Here is a 15,344-nt window from a genome sequence, read left to right on the forward strand (position 1 = left end):
AAAACTCCCCAACCTGTGGACAAATGGAGCTGCCACATCCCAGGCATCTCAAACAAAAATGACAAGGCTTATAGGAAGAAGCAGGGTTTTATGAAGCCAATTGATAACACCAGAATGAAAAGAAGCATTGTACATGTGTCAGGCCTGTTCTGTATCCCATCCTGTGGTGCTTTTTGCAGCTCTCAGACAAATTTTGCCTGTGATGCATCTGAAAAGCAATATCTGAAGTGTGATTTATGCAGAGAGCTGAAGTGGTTCTTTCCCCTCCATTCCCACCGCTCCCTGGAGCTTGGCCACAAAATCCCATGTGGAGCCACACAGGTCGTGCTCTCCTACCATGCATGCCTCAGAGCTGGCCTGTGATACACATCCAGCAAGTCGTGAGGGCTGCTAGGCTCAAACTGTGAGGGCTGCTAGGCCCAAGTTCTGAGGGCTGCTAGGCTTAAGCTGTAAGGGCTGCCAGGCTCAAGTTGTGAGGGCTGCTAGGCTTAAGCTGTGAGGGCTGCCAGGCTCAAGTCATGAGGGCTGTTAGGCTCAAGTTGTGAGGGCTGCTAGGCTCTTCAGCATTTCGCAGAGAGGACTTCTCTCCCTCTGCCTAACCAAGGGCTGGGGAGGCATCCCGTGACACTCTCCCCCCTTTAAAACCACGCGGAAAAAGATATTGTTTCTGGCGACGGATCGTTAACCCCTGCAGCCGTCTTTGGGCGTGCTGCTAACAGGAAGACGTCCAAAGCATTTAGGGCGAGAGATTGGGGCAGAAAGCGCTAGCAACTGACAGCAAGGCATGGAAAGGGGCGGCGGGCGGCGTGTAACGGTGGCTGCAAGGTGCCAGCACCCAGTGAGTGCACCGGGAGGCTCGTAGAGCCCTGTGGCGGGCGCTGCTCCGCCTCCTTGCCTCACAGCCCTGAGAGAAAAAAAGGGAAAGCCCCTCGGGGGACCCCAGCTTCCCTCAGGCGCCATGGCGCCGCTCGGGGAAGGGGGGGGAAACCCACGACACAGCCTGCCGAGGGGGAGAGGAGGAGGGAAGGGCGGGAAGGGGGTCGGCGGGGCGGGGAGGGGTGAGGCGGCCCCGCACGTGTGGGAAGGCTGGGCATGGCTGGGGTCTCTCAGCCGGGAGGAGCGAGCCGGCTCTCGCCGCTGAGAGAGCCCCGCCGCTGAGCCCGCACCTCCAGCGCAGCCCTGCCCGCCGCCGCCAGGAGCCGCGGCCCGGCCCCGTAAGTGGCGCCCTTCGCCCGCCTTACCCCGCTCGGGGCCGGCCGGCCGCGGGGCGCGGAGCCGCCGGCGGGCTCCTCGTGGCCGGGGGCTGGGACCTGGGGACGAAGGGGGGACCCCCGGGAGGCTCCAGTGGGCGGTGGCGGGGGCTCCGGGTTGGGGAGGGCGGCCTCCCTGCTAGCCCGGGGGCTTTTACCGAGCCCAAAGCCACAGCCGCAGCGACCTCGGTTCCTCAGGGTTGTTTTAAGGAGCCGGGGAAAACGTGCTGTGTGGGGGGCGTGAGGTGGGCGCAGGTCTCTGCTGTGAAGCAAGTATGATTCTTTGCCTTCTGCTAGCTTTGCATGTTTAAAAATAGAAATGTGCTTGAAGTGCATGTCATCGGATGGGCAGTGCTACTCGCAGCTGGAGAAAGCCCGTCTAATGAAGCAGTCTTGAAAATGCGCCGTGTCTGAAGCAGCAGCTCAAAATCCTCGATTTTAAACAATTGGTTATCCCTTGGCATTTACGGTGCGGTTTGGGTGGTTGAGTGCAGCGGGTCTGAGGCAAGGCTTCCCTCAGGGGGAAGGAACCCCATTAAATGAACAAAATGAGGGTGTGCAGGGTTTTGAGGGGCACTGCAGCTTCTGCTGCCTGTCGTGCCGCCACTAAACACATCATTCCTCCGAAAGTAACCCAGCTGTGAAAGAGAGAAGAGTTTCCTAAAGCTTGGCCCAAGGCTGTGAAATTCCTTTTGGGACCGAAGGGCTGCACCGCGCTCTGTTTCAAGTGTATTAATACCTGACCTGTATTTATTTTAAAAGCTTTCAAACGCATTTCTCTTTGTATTCTTCCTTATTAAAGCCAAAACAAATGTGTTGGGAGGCATTCAGATGTTTCAGAAAGGGGGAATGTTACACAAGGGATCGTGGCATTATAGAGCCTGTTTATATTGAAACAACCTGATGATCGTTTGATTATCCTAGAAAGACAAAATGAAACAAATTCTATGAAACTTCATGTAGACACTGTGCAGATTCAGTATACAGTGGGTCTTGGATCAGAATTTGGATTACATAGTGTGGAAAACGTGTTGAGTTCTGGTTTGTGTCACCTAATGGCATTACAACATGAAGATTGATAGTAAAATAGGCATAAGGCCTATGCAAAAACTAAACTTGATTTCATTGACACCTGTGCTGCCAGATGCAAAGAGACACGGTGCCTGCTCTACCTCTGTGAGCAGATGTCCTTTGCTGCGGCTGGTTCCACTTGACTCTACCCCTGTCCATACATGATTCTTCTGAACCCTGCTGGGCTCTAATATAAACTGGGAAATGAATAAAACAACCCCATAGAGAAATGTTACTACATGTTGTGCTGAAGATTATCTATGGGTGGAATAATCTTCAGTCTAACTGATGTTACTATTAAAATACGACTTGTAATTCTTCACACATGGTTGAAGACTGGGCACTTCGTGAAGTCTTAATGCAATGAAGGTTTGATCCTGAAGCTCAGTATGTTGGCTGGAGTGCATGCATAAATGGTCTGACCAAGACGCCAACCTTGGTAAAAATGTACTTGATAAGATGCATGAGTGTGTAGCTGCTTCTAACTTTGTACATATATAGTGTAAATCACAATGAGTTTCAACTTTCTTAATAAATTAATGTAATTACCATATTTTCAACCTGTCTTTATATAATTCTAACTTTTTTTTAAGTTCAGGGTTCTAGTTGAGAAGATACTTAAGGATGATAGTGAATTTGGAGTCAATGTGTTAAATTTTTGATGCCATCTATTAGCTGCTTTATGGGGATATTTACTATATGAATATATTAGCATAGTAAGTGGCAGTGAGTACAGAAAGACAGGTAAGATAACACGATAATAAAGGTTAAAAAGTTTAAAACCCTTTTTCACTTTCTAAGTGTTTTGGCAACAATATATTTTGAAGGAGTGTTCTGTTTGTAAATCTCTGGCTGCAGATGACTGTTACAGTGACAAAAACCAGCCAGAACTCCTGGGTAAGTATGTTGGATACAAGAATAGATAGAGTAGAATTCCTCCAGGCGGAGGTAAATTGCAAGAAACTCTTTTATCTTAAGTCAAAAGGTGTGAAACAATGATTTTACAAGGGTGGAGATCAAAAATGGGTCAGGTTAATTCTGCAACTGTAGAAGAAAAAACACACCACACATCAGTTTAAGTCAACGTGGCCATTAACTTGCTTGTAAATGCGCCTTGCTTCTACCTTTCAGCTAGCAGTCACTGCAGATTAACTGAGAAAAGTTTTGACATTCATGCATTGCAAAATAGAATGTGTTGAAAGGTACTATGAACATTTAGCTCCTCCTTTTGTGCCTTGGCAGGTTTTTGTTCATTTTGCAGTGAACTGTGTTAAGACAGAGGGGAATGAAGGGGAAAGACCATAAATGAACAAAAAAGAGTTTAAACTAAATCTTATTCCTTAAATTATACAGGTTTTAAGATGGTAAAGTTCTCTCAGCTTTGGTTATCTAGCTTTGGATCACCTTCATGCATACTGGTTCTGTAGGTATCATTTTGACCTCTGTCCATCATGTTGCAAGTATCATTCTGACAAACAAACAAAAGTTTCCTGTTCTGTTGCTGTCCTGGTTTTAACCAGAATTCCCCCCTGGTCATAGGATGACATACTTTGGGGAATCTTTCTTTTACATAGGTAGTACTATGTAGGGCATTAACTTAAAATATAGGCTGGATGGTTTTAGCAGGCTACCAGTCCTGTCTTTGACTTACTGTTTCATTTTGATACTGTAATGATCAGTTTTCTCCCATTTCTTCTTTTCCCTTCTTCCCTCAGGTTTTTCATCAATGATATGTTTTGAACATATTCTATCAATTTTAAGTTATTACAAAGAGAAAGTCAATGGAAATAAAACATCAGGGCATGTCTGAGGGCAGGAGGGTGGGAGAAGCGAAGCAAAGCAGCAGCAGCAATAATGTTGCTGGCATGGGAACTTTGAATCCTGCAAAGAAGTAGCGAACCTTTCTTTTTCCCCTTTTCCAGAGGAACAGCAGTTTGTGACCAAACTCAGTGAATGGTATATATACATCAATCAGAAAGATCTCTAGGTGATGTGCACAAGGGAGAAGGAAGGGGTTCTTCAGTGTTGCAGCCCTTTGCCCCCAAATTTCTTGCCTTTCTTTCCAAAACTGTCAACATTTGGAGATCTTAACTCTGTCATGTCCCAGACAGATAATGATCTATTAATGTCATACAGCCAAAGATGTAGAAAAGTTTGCACTGCCATTTGTATGCATATTTGTGACTTTAAATCAGAACTTCAGGTATTCACATTAGCTTTTTATGTAGTAAGACCATGAAACTATTTTTTTATGCTGCTGAAATTATTAGAAAGTATCTAAAAATATTTGGTGTCAGGTTTCAGTGTCTGAAATTTTCATGTACTGGAAAGTGCCCACCTTCGTGGCACCTTTGTCATTTATCACATCACCTTTGATCACATGTGGTGCTCATTTACTGTCACAATACAATTCTGATCCTTGGTCTTGTCAATTCTTCAACCTCCTGTGCGTTGTCCACTTGGGGTAAGAGTCATCCTCATTCCACTGGTTGAACTAGGTAGTAGCCAAACAATTTAGTATTGATAAGTCAAGTGTCAGGGCTGTTGGAAGCAAACAGTTGAGCTTTCAGAAAATGATGAACGTGTATTCCTCCCTGCTGGGAAAAGCATTCATGTAAGTGATCTGCCACTACAAGTCCGGAGAGAATTATAAAGGTTACTAGTAAAAGTGGCTTCTGGGATTGTTAAGTTTAGTCATTCCTGACAGTCATCCAAGAGCCACAATATTATCTCGCCTGATCTCAACAGTGTAATTTATCTGTATAGATGTACTTTGAGGGGAAGGTCATTTAGGAATGCGCTGAATGTTGTCATTGTCTTCACAAGTTCTGCAAAGGATTGCGTATGTGTAGAATGAGAGATTTCACAATGTATCTAGGATACAGATGGAGAAATGTATCACATGCACTTGGCCATAGAATGAGCAGTTAGCTCATTCTTGTTCTGCACAGCTGGAAAAGAAATGCACGATTGCCTTGAATAAAGCATTCTGTTTACAAGATGGCTGTTGAAGATCTCTTGAGAGATCTTCAGATCTTGAGGGATCTTGAGAGAGATGTTGAGATATGATCTGCAGCAACTGTGTACACAGATATCCTTTAATTCTATCAATCTCACTTGACCATGAACCCCAGTAAAAATGAGGGTGGGAAGTTTTGTGGTGTTAAAGGTGGAGAGTCTGATGGCTGGTGTTGGGTTTATGTATTGGATGCAACTCAGGGAGAGGTTCTACTGGAATAGCATGCGTAAAAGATTGTCATATCTGTATTTTACTTACTGTGGCCATTAAGGCCCCATATGTGTGACAGTTTTGTGTGTGAACATATATATGTATATATACACACATCATACATTACAAAGAATTAAGCATCAAACTAGAGTAGACTATTAGTGTAGTTAAATTTAAGGACAGAGGCCCTCACAAAGTACCTGTCTATTCACATATCATAATACAAACCTGGTAGAAGATCTAGCCTCTCAATATGTAGCAAGGAAGAGCAATGAACTCATATTTTGAATGGTATGGAATAGCAATGGGATGGATCCCACAGCTCTGATAACAGCTGGATACTGTGTGGAGTTATGGCTTCTAGAAACAGCATGGTGTTAAGGATCCAGGGCGTAGGATGTGAGTTTGTTATGAAGAAATATAAAATGTTTTATCTGATTTCTTCTCCAAAACTTGAAGAACCCTTTATTGGTGTCTGAATGGCTGCATGCATCTGACAAGTAGAAGTAAACCAGCCACCTAGAAGAAAAAAAGTGAGGAAAGAATCATACATAAACCATCACGTTGTTGTTCTGGTTATCCAGGGGCTCCAGTTCTTCTTCCATGTGGCTTTTTCAATTGCCTTCTCCTACCACCGCTAGCAGTTAGTAGAGCTGCCCCACAAAGACCTCCGTGCAGCTGCCAGGACAGGTAATGTTTGGTGCCTTCAGCTCCCAAGGACAACTCCTCAGAAATGCAGTGGAGTGCACACGACAGCTGCTGCTTCTGATAAGTAATTAGAACGGGCAGAGTCAGTGTTGGTGATTCAGTGCTGAGCTCTAGTCCCCTATACCACTAATGGCAAGGTCTTTTTTGCCTCTTTGTGATGTATGGCTGGTCTCACTAAATTAGCTCATTTCTGAAAATTATTTCATCAGATGTAATACCAGAAAGGGATGTTGCTTGGTTAACCTCATTCAATTGTATTGGTTACTAGAATTTTGGTGAGCTGTAGGAAGGTCCTGCACTGGCAAAATCCAAGTAAATAAATATTCCTCCAGATTTTCTGCAGGGAACTTAAGAATAGTTTGTCAGTTTTGAGATAGGACTGAAGGAAGAGACAAACTGCACCAAGTTATTTTGCCACACTTTACTACTGTCTTCTGTGTATAATACGCAACATCTCTTCATCTGTGCTTCTTGCTTTTCAGAATGAAGTGTAATTTTTTGAGAAATGTATGGAATAAATATATTTTTCCTTTAAAGAGCGTTCTTTGCGTGACTCTGTTTGGGGAGGAGGAGTTGGACTCTAATCTTTACTTTCTTTAGTGTGAAGACAATGAACTGTGTGGATAACCTGTTCTATAGCTGTGTGAATTCATCTAGCTAATCCCTAGTCCTAGTCCATTTTGTTTGAGGTTAGCTATTTCTTTGTCTGGAGTTTGATTGCAAGCTGTTGGACAAGATGGGAAAGCGATTATGTTTATTTTATTTTGTTTGTGCAGTACCATGTGCATTGTGGTTATGGAATAAATAATAATTTACAAGGAATTTGGAAGGGATTATTTATTGTCCTCTCTTCAGTTTCCTTAGATTGAGAAACATCTCCATATTAGTTAAGGAAAATGTAGCATTTGGATATCGTGAAGATATCTGATTAGTCCCATGAGGACTGCAATTAATTCCTCTGAATTCAGTGTTTATGCATGATTTGGTATAATATGGATTTTATTTTGCCCTTGTATATTTTTGGACTATCATGCAGTTGAGAGCAAACAATGGGATGTGACTTGCCATGAAATACTTTCAGCACTGTGAATGAGGTGAAAAAGCTTGTGGAAATACAGAATTAACATGAATGTGATTCTTTTCCACGGTGCACCACTTTAGTGGGCTTGCTAGAAGCAGTAGGTTGGATGACTAGGCTGTATTTTTGATCCTTGTAACGTGAGGTTGACTTGTTAGGGGTTTCAAGTTAACAGCAAGCATCTGAAGGTAGCCAGTGGCAGAATTTCATTGCTTTCTTCTGCTGCTGAGAGGGAGAACGTTCAGGGGTGGTACTGGAGAAGTACGTAGCACGAAACATCACTTCTGTGGGCCAGCAAAAAGTCTTAGGGCTTTTTGCCATGGTAGTTACACAGCAACTCTGAAATCAAGAGGTGGTGTTATTTATACCCGCGTTATACCTCACCAAACGGTGTCTGCACTCTTTCTGCACGCGGACTCAAGGAGGAGTGCGGGCAGGTGAGGGGTGAGAAAGGCGGTTGTGCCATGGGACTGGGTCTCCTCTTGTCCATGGGGAAGTCAGGAGCTGGGAGCTTCCTTCAGACAATTGGAAGAAGTTTTCAGGAGTTGAAAAGTGGATGCTTGTGTGTCATTTGGGAAGGAAAAAAAAAAAAAAAAGAACCCTTCTCATTTGTCCCCTCATTTGTCCCATGAAAGCACAACTTTAGTCATACTGGTAGAGTCTGACACTGAAAAACACCATAGGTAACATATGGTAGCAAGTTGTTCTTACTACAAGGTGGTCTGCAAGACTGACTGTCTTCCAGCAGTGAGGTGTTCCCTGTCTGATTTTCACAAATCAGACAGAAGAAACTGTCTGTGAGGGAGAGATCAGCCCTGTAGCATGCTTTCCCTAAATGAAGGAAATCTGTTCTAATTGTTTCAACATTTATTCTTGGTGAGACACTGCTTCTGGGTATCCATTCCTGAATTGTTTGCAGTCTCCCATGCAATGTCCAACTATTAGAAATATTTTATGTGACCATTTTAATTTATTAGATGCATGTGCCTTATTCGGAGGCAACTAGTTTCAACATCAGACTTAATAACCTCATTTTGCATCTAATTGTCCCAGATATAAACTTTTACAAATCTTCCTGAAAGTTTGTAGTACTCTGTAAAGCCCTCTATGGTGTTTAATTGCCTATGTACACCATTTCATTAGTTGTCTAAGTAAATAATTTTGATTTGTATTAAATAAGATTTTTTTCTTTGACTGTTTTTCTGTCCTATGTGGTAACAGATGGGTTGCACTTAGTTCAATGAACCAGATGCAAAAAGAGCAGAATTTGCGGAAAAATAATGTCGATGTTGCATTTTTACCCCCACACAATAAGTTAAGTCAACTTTCTGATTATGTAAAGTGTATATTTACACTATTTCATTGTTATTGATTAAAATGTACCCACTATGCTCTGGGAAGCAGGTAGCTTTCCCCATCCTGATGTGCTCATAGGTGAAGTTTGTGCATTTCCTTCTGAAGCAGTGTCAGCAGAAGCAGCTCCTGTGCTCTGCTCCAGGCTGCTATCTCTTCTTCCTGCTTCAGTAAGCATCCCTCTGCGCCTGCACAGCTCTTTCAGGTATTCTGCAATGAGCTGGGTTAGGAAACTAGCTCATTTTCTTTTTTTCTTGGGATACTTTTGATCAAGAATTGGTTCCCTGTTCCAGTTTATCACATGGCCACACCTGTGGCTGTGCAGCCACAACTAAGGGATGCAGAGGATGAGAACTAAGGGATGCAAGGATGGATGCAGAGAAGAGAGTAAGCTGCTTCACTTGTACTGCATTGCGAGAAACTATCAAAAATGCCCCACACAGCTGTAAAACATGCAGTAAATTCTCTTATCCTCTTTGGTTTTTGTCTATCCTTCCTTTTAGACCACCTTTGGTCACAGGAGTGCTTTATCCCTCAAACTTAAGAATTAGGTTTGGGCATTTGGAATCCTATTTTTCTTGTAACATAGACACTCCTGTAAAGTCTTATTCCATAATTTAGTCCCTTTGGACTGGAACTTAAAAAAATAAATAAATTTTTAATCAAGAAGATGACACTCACCAAGTGCATTTTTGCTGGTGATGTCTTTTATACTCGCTTGCTAAATGACTTGTATATGAAACTGCTTTTATGAAGTATTTTGGATCATTCATACTTTGCATCTGTTACATCTTTACTATAAGTGTCGTTCCATTACTGCATATTTGACCTGTTTCTGATCTCTGTTTGGCATTGTAAATAGGGAATATTTCCATAGGAACCAGCAAAACAACCCAAAAACCACTCTCTCAACTCTTATTTGCATTTATTGGCAGACTATTGCAGGCTATGAGAATTCTTTAAAGTGATCTCATTTTGCCTGTTTATGAAAACATGTCATATTACCATATATTTGTCCAAACAGCTGCCTGATGGTTGTTACAGATATCTCCTCCTGTGGAAGGTGGTGAGTATGGTATCTATCTTCCTTTAATATAACTCGGGGAATGTTGAAAACCACAGTATTTTAGCATGTTTGAAACCTAGCCGATAAAAGCGTGGGTTTCAGTGTACCATGTTTTCTAAGGATCTGATAACAAGCACTGCTGATAACACGCAGTCAGACAGTGGGCTGATTTAATTGCAACTGTTTACAGATGGCAGAAAGGCAGCAGAAATACAGAACGATGTGACTGGTGCTCACAGCATTCCCCTGAGAGACAGCTTGGGGTTGGAAGTGGTGGCTGGAAGGAAGGCTGGAACTTGCGAGCAAAGAAGCTCACTTTTTGGAGTTTGACTCCTGCCATGTCAAGGGAAACAGGAGTCTGGCAACACACAGTGGGGCGTTTGGGATATGCAACACTGGGTTTCTCCACCTTGCTGAGTGCAAACTCTTAGAAACAGATCATCTGAGTTGAAAGGCAAAATCAATGGTTGGTGGAGCATCTATCTCCTTCTTAGGGAGGCAAGCTTGCAGGTGCTGCACATAGATTCTTCCTTTGATGGTAAGCAAACTTCTTGAAAAGTTCACCAGAAGTCTGAAGGAGGACCTGAAGCAGTGGTATGTAGCGACTTTATTCAATACTTCCATGAAGTGCCATTTTCATAGACAGCTGACATAACTGCTGGCTTGACGGTGGAGAACATTTGCATTTCTCCTAGCAAATTTGGCAAGCAGGATTTCAAGAATAACAACAAAAAGCTCTCCACAAAACTCAACTGGAGAAATAAATTTGTGAACTGGAAAGCCTATAGAAGTCATCTGCCTGGATGTGGAGCTGGGTCAGCCTGGGAACTTGCATAAGGCTGAATATCTTACCACAGATTTCTACTCTGGAGGCCCAGGAGGGGAAAGGGGAAAGGTTGGATTGCCCCATCAGAAATACTGCGGTCCTTGACACTAGTATTTTTTGTGACTGATACTGTTCTGCTGAAATTTATTTGGCTTCGTTCAGTTTTGCAGCCCAGGTAGATTACTGGGCAGAACAGAAAGATAACGTCTTTAGCACAGACTCTGACATAGGAGCCATCACAAGAAACTTATTTTCTTGCCTCCACAGGCAAAGTTTGATATCCTATCAGCCTTTAAGAAATGGAGAAGTTGGATTTGCTGCATACCATGAAGAGCAAAAATCTGTAGCTGTTAATATCCTACCCAAGGCTGCAAACTGAGAAGCAATATATACCATACGCTCAAACTGATGTTTCAGAATATGTTCCCACACCTGGCTGTGTCGTGAGGAGGAGCTGACCATTTGAAGCAAAGAATGTAAATCAGAACAATTTTACTCCCATCCTGCGGGGGTTGTTCTGCTGGGTTTTGTTACTGATTTCCTCTTCTTTTTTTAGGTATCGTTGAAGATCTGTATCAGGAAAGCAGATCTGAACCTTCAGCTGCTTCTAGGATCTTGCTCATTAGTTGAGATAGTATGTCAGCATTTTAATGTGTTATAGACTATGAAAAATTTAAGCAATGACATTTGTAGAATGGAATTCTACAAATAAAAGATGTCCCAGCTGATACTGTGGGCCTGTTTTGGTATTCACAGAATCTCAGAATCACAGAATGGTTTGGGTTGGAAGGGGCTCTGTAGTGAATTAACAAACAAGTCAGCATCCAAAGAAGAAACAATCCCAAGAACAACCAAAGGACTGGTTTTGTACAAGGATGAGCATGTAACCTCTGTATGTGTGACTTCAGGCTTGCACAGAATACCAATTTGCTTCTGGATGGTGGGAAGGAGCTAGTGCCTGGGTGCCTGCCTCAGCCTGTTTGCTGTACTTGGACAATAAAATGGCATACACTAAAACCTTTGGACAAGGTGGACAGCTATTGATATGAAATTTATGTCAAAAAGGAAGTGGGAGAAGTCTAATCCTAGTAAGAGGGAGACTAGATTAGGTACTCTTCTTGAGCACATGTTCCAATTTCCTTTCCTCCAAAAGGGTTGTTCAGGATTGTGCCTTGGAGTGAACCTCAGTGCAGTGAGTAGCCAGGGTGACTGGGAGAATACCTTTGAAAATACGCATCTGATCTGAACAAACAGTTTCGTATACCAAGGGTTACTCGGCTCTGTACATGCTGCAGTCAGGTTGTTGCACTGTACAGATGTGGTTTCACTTGTCGTTATGTGCCTCTGTCAGTCTGCTGATTCCATGTCAAACCTAGTTTGGGTGACAGTTGTGCAGCTAGTCATGAACTAAGCATGTCCCACTGTTGCTCTCCAAGCTGAGACTCATGGTTGGAGAAAGAAGGAGAGATAAGATTGTAGCACAGTTTCATTACCTGTCTGTCTATCCTGGCAGTATCCCATGAAAAATGAGCTAAGTATGGCACTGTAAAGCTCTTTTACTGGAACGCCCTTGGTGTGCACAAGTGCCTTCATGAAATTTAGTACTCAAAGAGGGGAGTTTCTTACTCCAGATTGACTGTAGATCTTCAGCTGATGCAACATTGTCAAGTAAGAAGCATAAAGATCACTTTTGAAAGAGCTGTATTTGCTATGCAAGGCAAAATGTTGGATCTGCATAACCTAAAAAGCACCAAAGAAAGAAACCCGAATAAGAATTTAGGCAGGGGACAATCCTACTGGATTCTGCTTGGGCAAGCAGTTGCCTACTGAGAGAGTAATTCTGCCGGAAGCCGGCAGCCAAACTTGAATTGGGAAGGGAAAATAAGCCAATTCCTGGCCTGAACCAACTGAGCTGTTTGAAAGAAGACCTTCATAAACTGCCTCCATCCTTGTTTGAACACGCTGGTAGCAGAGGCTTTGTTGCAGCTTCTCGTTGTTTTGACAGAGTCAGGAAGATTGATTGCACTTCAGGGGGACGACAGATGAAGCCACCATCCCATGTGCTTTACTTTTCTTTGGTTGGTTTACCTCTGCCTTTCTCACATTGTTGATTTTTCTTAGATTAAGCTGTTGGGCAGGCCGTGATTGCGAGCTGGGTGTTACTGCCGGATGAATAATTGCAGGAATATTTTTTATCTTAGCACAGCTGAAAAGCTTTTTGTTTTGCTAACTAGGACTCGGAGTGTGTTTATGAAAATAGTTTTGCTGTGTGGCTACAATCTGTAGTAAATTCAGGGGCTTGTATAACAAAGGCCTTAATTTTGAAGGGATTTCAGGCTTTCTGATTATACATAACTGTTTAAATTTCTCGATCAAGGATAAAGAATTAAGGATTATTTATTTATTTATTTTATTTTTAAGAAATGCTGACTCTTCCTTCCCCTCCTGTTCTGGAGCTAAAATAGCTTGGCAGCAGCATTTGAACACGGCTCCAGTTAAACCAGTTTTGGAGCGCAGTTTGGCAGGCCAGCATGGAGTAAGGCCAAAGTATGTTACAGCTAACTTTGAAAACTTAATTTGAAGCTAAAATTGTAGCTGTAGTGAGAGAGATTGTTGTTATACTTGGATAAAATACTTGTTTCTTCCCTCTCCTCCTTTTCCTTCTTTCTCCTGTTAGGCAAACTGGGCAAGGCTACTGGAAGGCCTACTCTTCTGCCTAGGCCTCGGTGTGGAGAGCAACTCACCTAGTTACCTAGCTCTTTGGGAAGTGGCCAACTTTTAAACCACATTATTACTAGATAAAAATTCACTTACCTTAAACATTGTGTGGAGCCTATAGCACTTCAGATAGCTGAGCTTTATCTTTGCTGTGCCATCACTTGCAAACCAGCTGAATCAAAGGCTGTTTCCATCTCCCTTCAAACCTGGTGTTGTACAAACACAGCTCCTTCAACTGATTTGGTTTATCCGCTGTTGACTTTAGAAGCACAATTTTCAGTACGAAAGGATGACTGCAGGATATTATTTTCAAAGTCTGTATAAAAGTGATTGTGCATCTTTTTTTCCCACAGTGAAAATGTCTAGACTTTTCTGAACCTTTGTAAAGCTGTTATCCAGACAAATTAGTTCCACGATTTTGAGCCACATCAACCTCAAGAATTATCCAAATAACTGGGGTCACCAAGTCATTTTACTTTTAGCTATAATACAAAACAGTGCTCATAATCTGAAAAGCTGACAGATATGAAAAGAAAATTGCTCATCAGCTACAGCCCAAACCTTTTTTTTTTTTTTAAGGCAGATTTTCAGTTCATCTGAGTGTTCAAAATAATTCCCAGCAAGCAGAGTGGGCATTCTGCTGCAAAATAATTTGGGCTGTCTCCACACACTGATATTTGTGTTAAGCATAGGTGTCATGAGGCATCGTTTGTGGCTAAAGTCTAATGCCAAAGTGTAAGAGTAAGAGATTTGTAATACCCAGTTATATTTTTAGAGAGATGTTCTGTTAATTTGGGGGGCTATCAGACTCCAAACCATCAGTAGCTTCTCTTTGATCTTTTATACTACTTCAGAATTCATATCAATGCCAAAAATTAACTCCTCCATATCCCAGGCTTCTCATCTGGTTTTGCCTGTGCTTCCCAAATGGCCTTTCATCCAGCATGTGCTTGTTATTTGTGCTTTCTTTGTATGCCATATCCTCAGTATGATAAACTTGGAACAAAGAAATCCTCTGAACACTGCTCACGTTCACTTGGAGTCCGTCTGCTCCTTTTTACACAGGCTTCTCCAAATAGGCTTTGGTTTAAATCCAGGCAATCAAGACTGTGAACATCATTTTGTTTGATCTTCTGTCCTTTGTGTGAGAAAGGGGAGAGAAAAAAATAGCATGAATAAACTGAGTTAAGCTGTTTTAGAAAGAGCCATGCTCACAATTTTTACAGTTTTCCCAACTGAATGATAACATTCATGCTTTGAACCTGCTAGCAGAACACAACTGTCTTTGCATGAAATAGCTTTCAGAGTTTTTGTTTGTTTGTTTGTTTATTTGTCTTCAGAGCCTACATTATAGAGCTTTAGGAGAAGGTAGAATGAAAAAGAATTGGAAATGACTCGAACTCTTTAAGGAGTCATGGTATTGTCATCACATCACTGAACCCAATGTGCATTTCATGGTGGTAGGCGTAAAATGGTAGAACGGCTATCTCTGCTCTGTCAGAGACATTTTCTGAGATTTATTGTCTGGGATTTTTGTCAAGACAAAATTTATAATTTCACACGTATACCTATCACAGCAGAGAGCAAAGATATATTCCAAAACAAAATAATAAACAGTGGAGTCGTTATTCTGAAGGACTGTCTTTGATCTGTTTGATCTCTGAGCTCAGTAGCTCTACTTCATATTTCTCCTTTTCCCATGTTTTGGTTTAATAACTATCACCAGTTCCGTATGAAACATTGCCATCCAGTGCTGAGCCCACAGATGTTCTTCAAGAGTAAAGTAAGTTTCTGAGCTCCAGACAATTTCGCCCACTTGCCGTTGCCTGCGTTAAAACATCCTCTTAGAAGTATTATAATTATTCCTGGCTTTTCCGTAGTTGTCTGCAGTTGTGGTGGGTTTTGTAATTCCCATCAGAAAGCCCATCTTTTTAAGGACAGTTTTGAAGATAATGAAACAATTCCATTGCTATGGAGTTTTTTTTTGTTTGTTTGTTTGTTTGTTTGTTTTTTTAATTTCTCTTTATGATTGTAAGGAATTTCAG

General features: G+C 42.2%; 1 protein-coding gene across 3 annotated transcripts in view; it reads left to right on the plus strand.

The window, feature by feature from the left end:
- Positions 1 to 1,061: 1,061 nt before the first annotated feature.
- SLC7A2 (solute carrier family 7 member 2) overlaps positions 1,062 to 15,344 on the plus strand; it is a 52,513-nt gene continuing 38,230 nt past the window's right edge. Inside the window, exon 1 of one of the 3 annotated variants that reach the window (XM_080589591.1) lies at positions 1,062 to 1,214. The gene's annotated coding sequence lies outside the window, so the exon portion shown is untranslated. The remainder of the gene's footprint in view (positions 1,215 to 15,344) is intronic. The other 2 variants (XM_080589588.1, XM_080589589.1) reach the window with 2 other exon arrangements.

This window comes from Anser brachyrhynchus (assembly GCF_964034855.1).
Source record: "Anser brachyrhynchus genome assembly, chromosome: 4".
Taxonomy (NCBI): Eukaryota; Metazoa; Chordata; class Aves; order Anseriformes; family Anatidae; genus Anser; species Anser brachyrhynchus.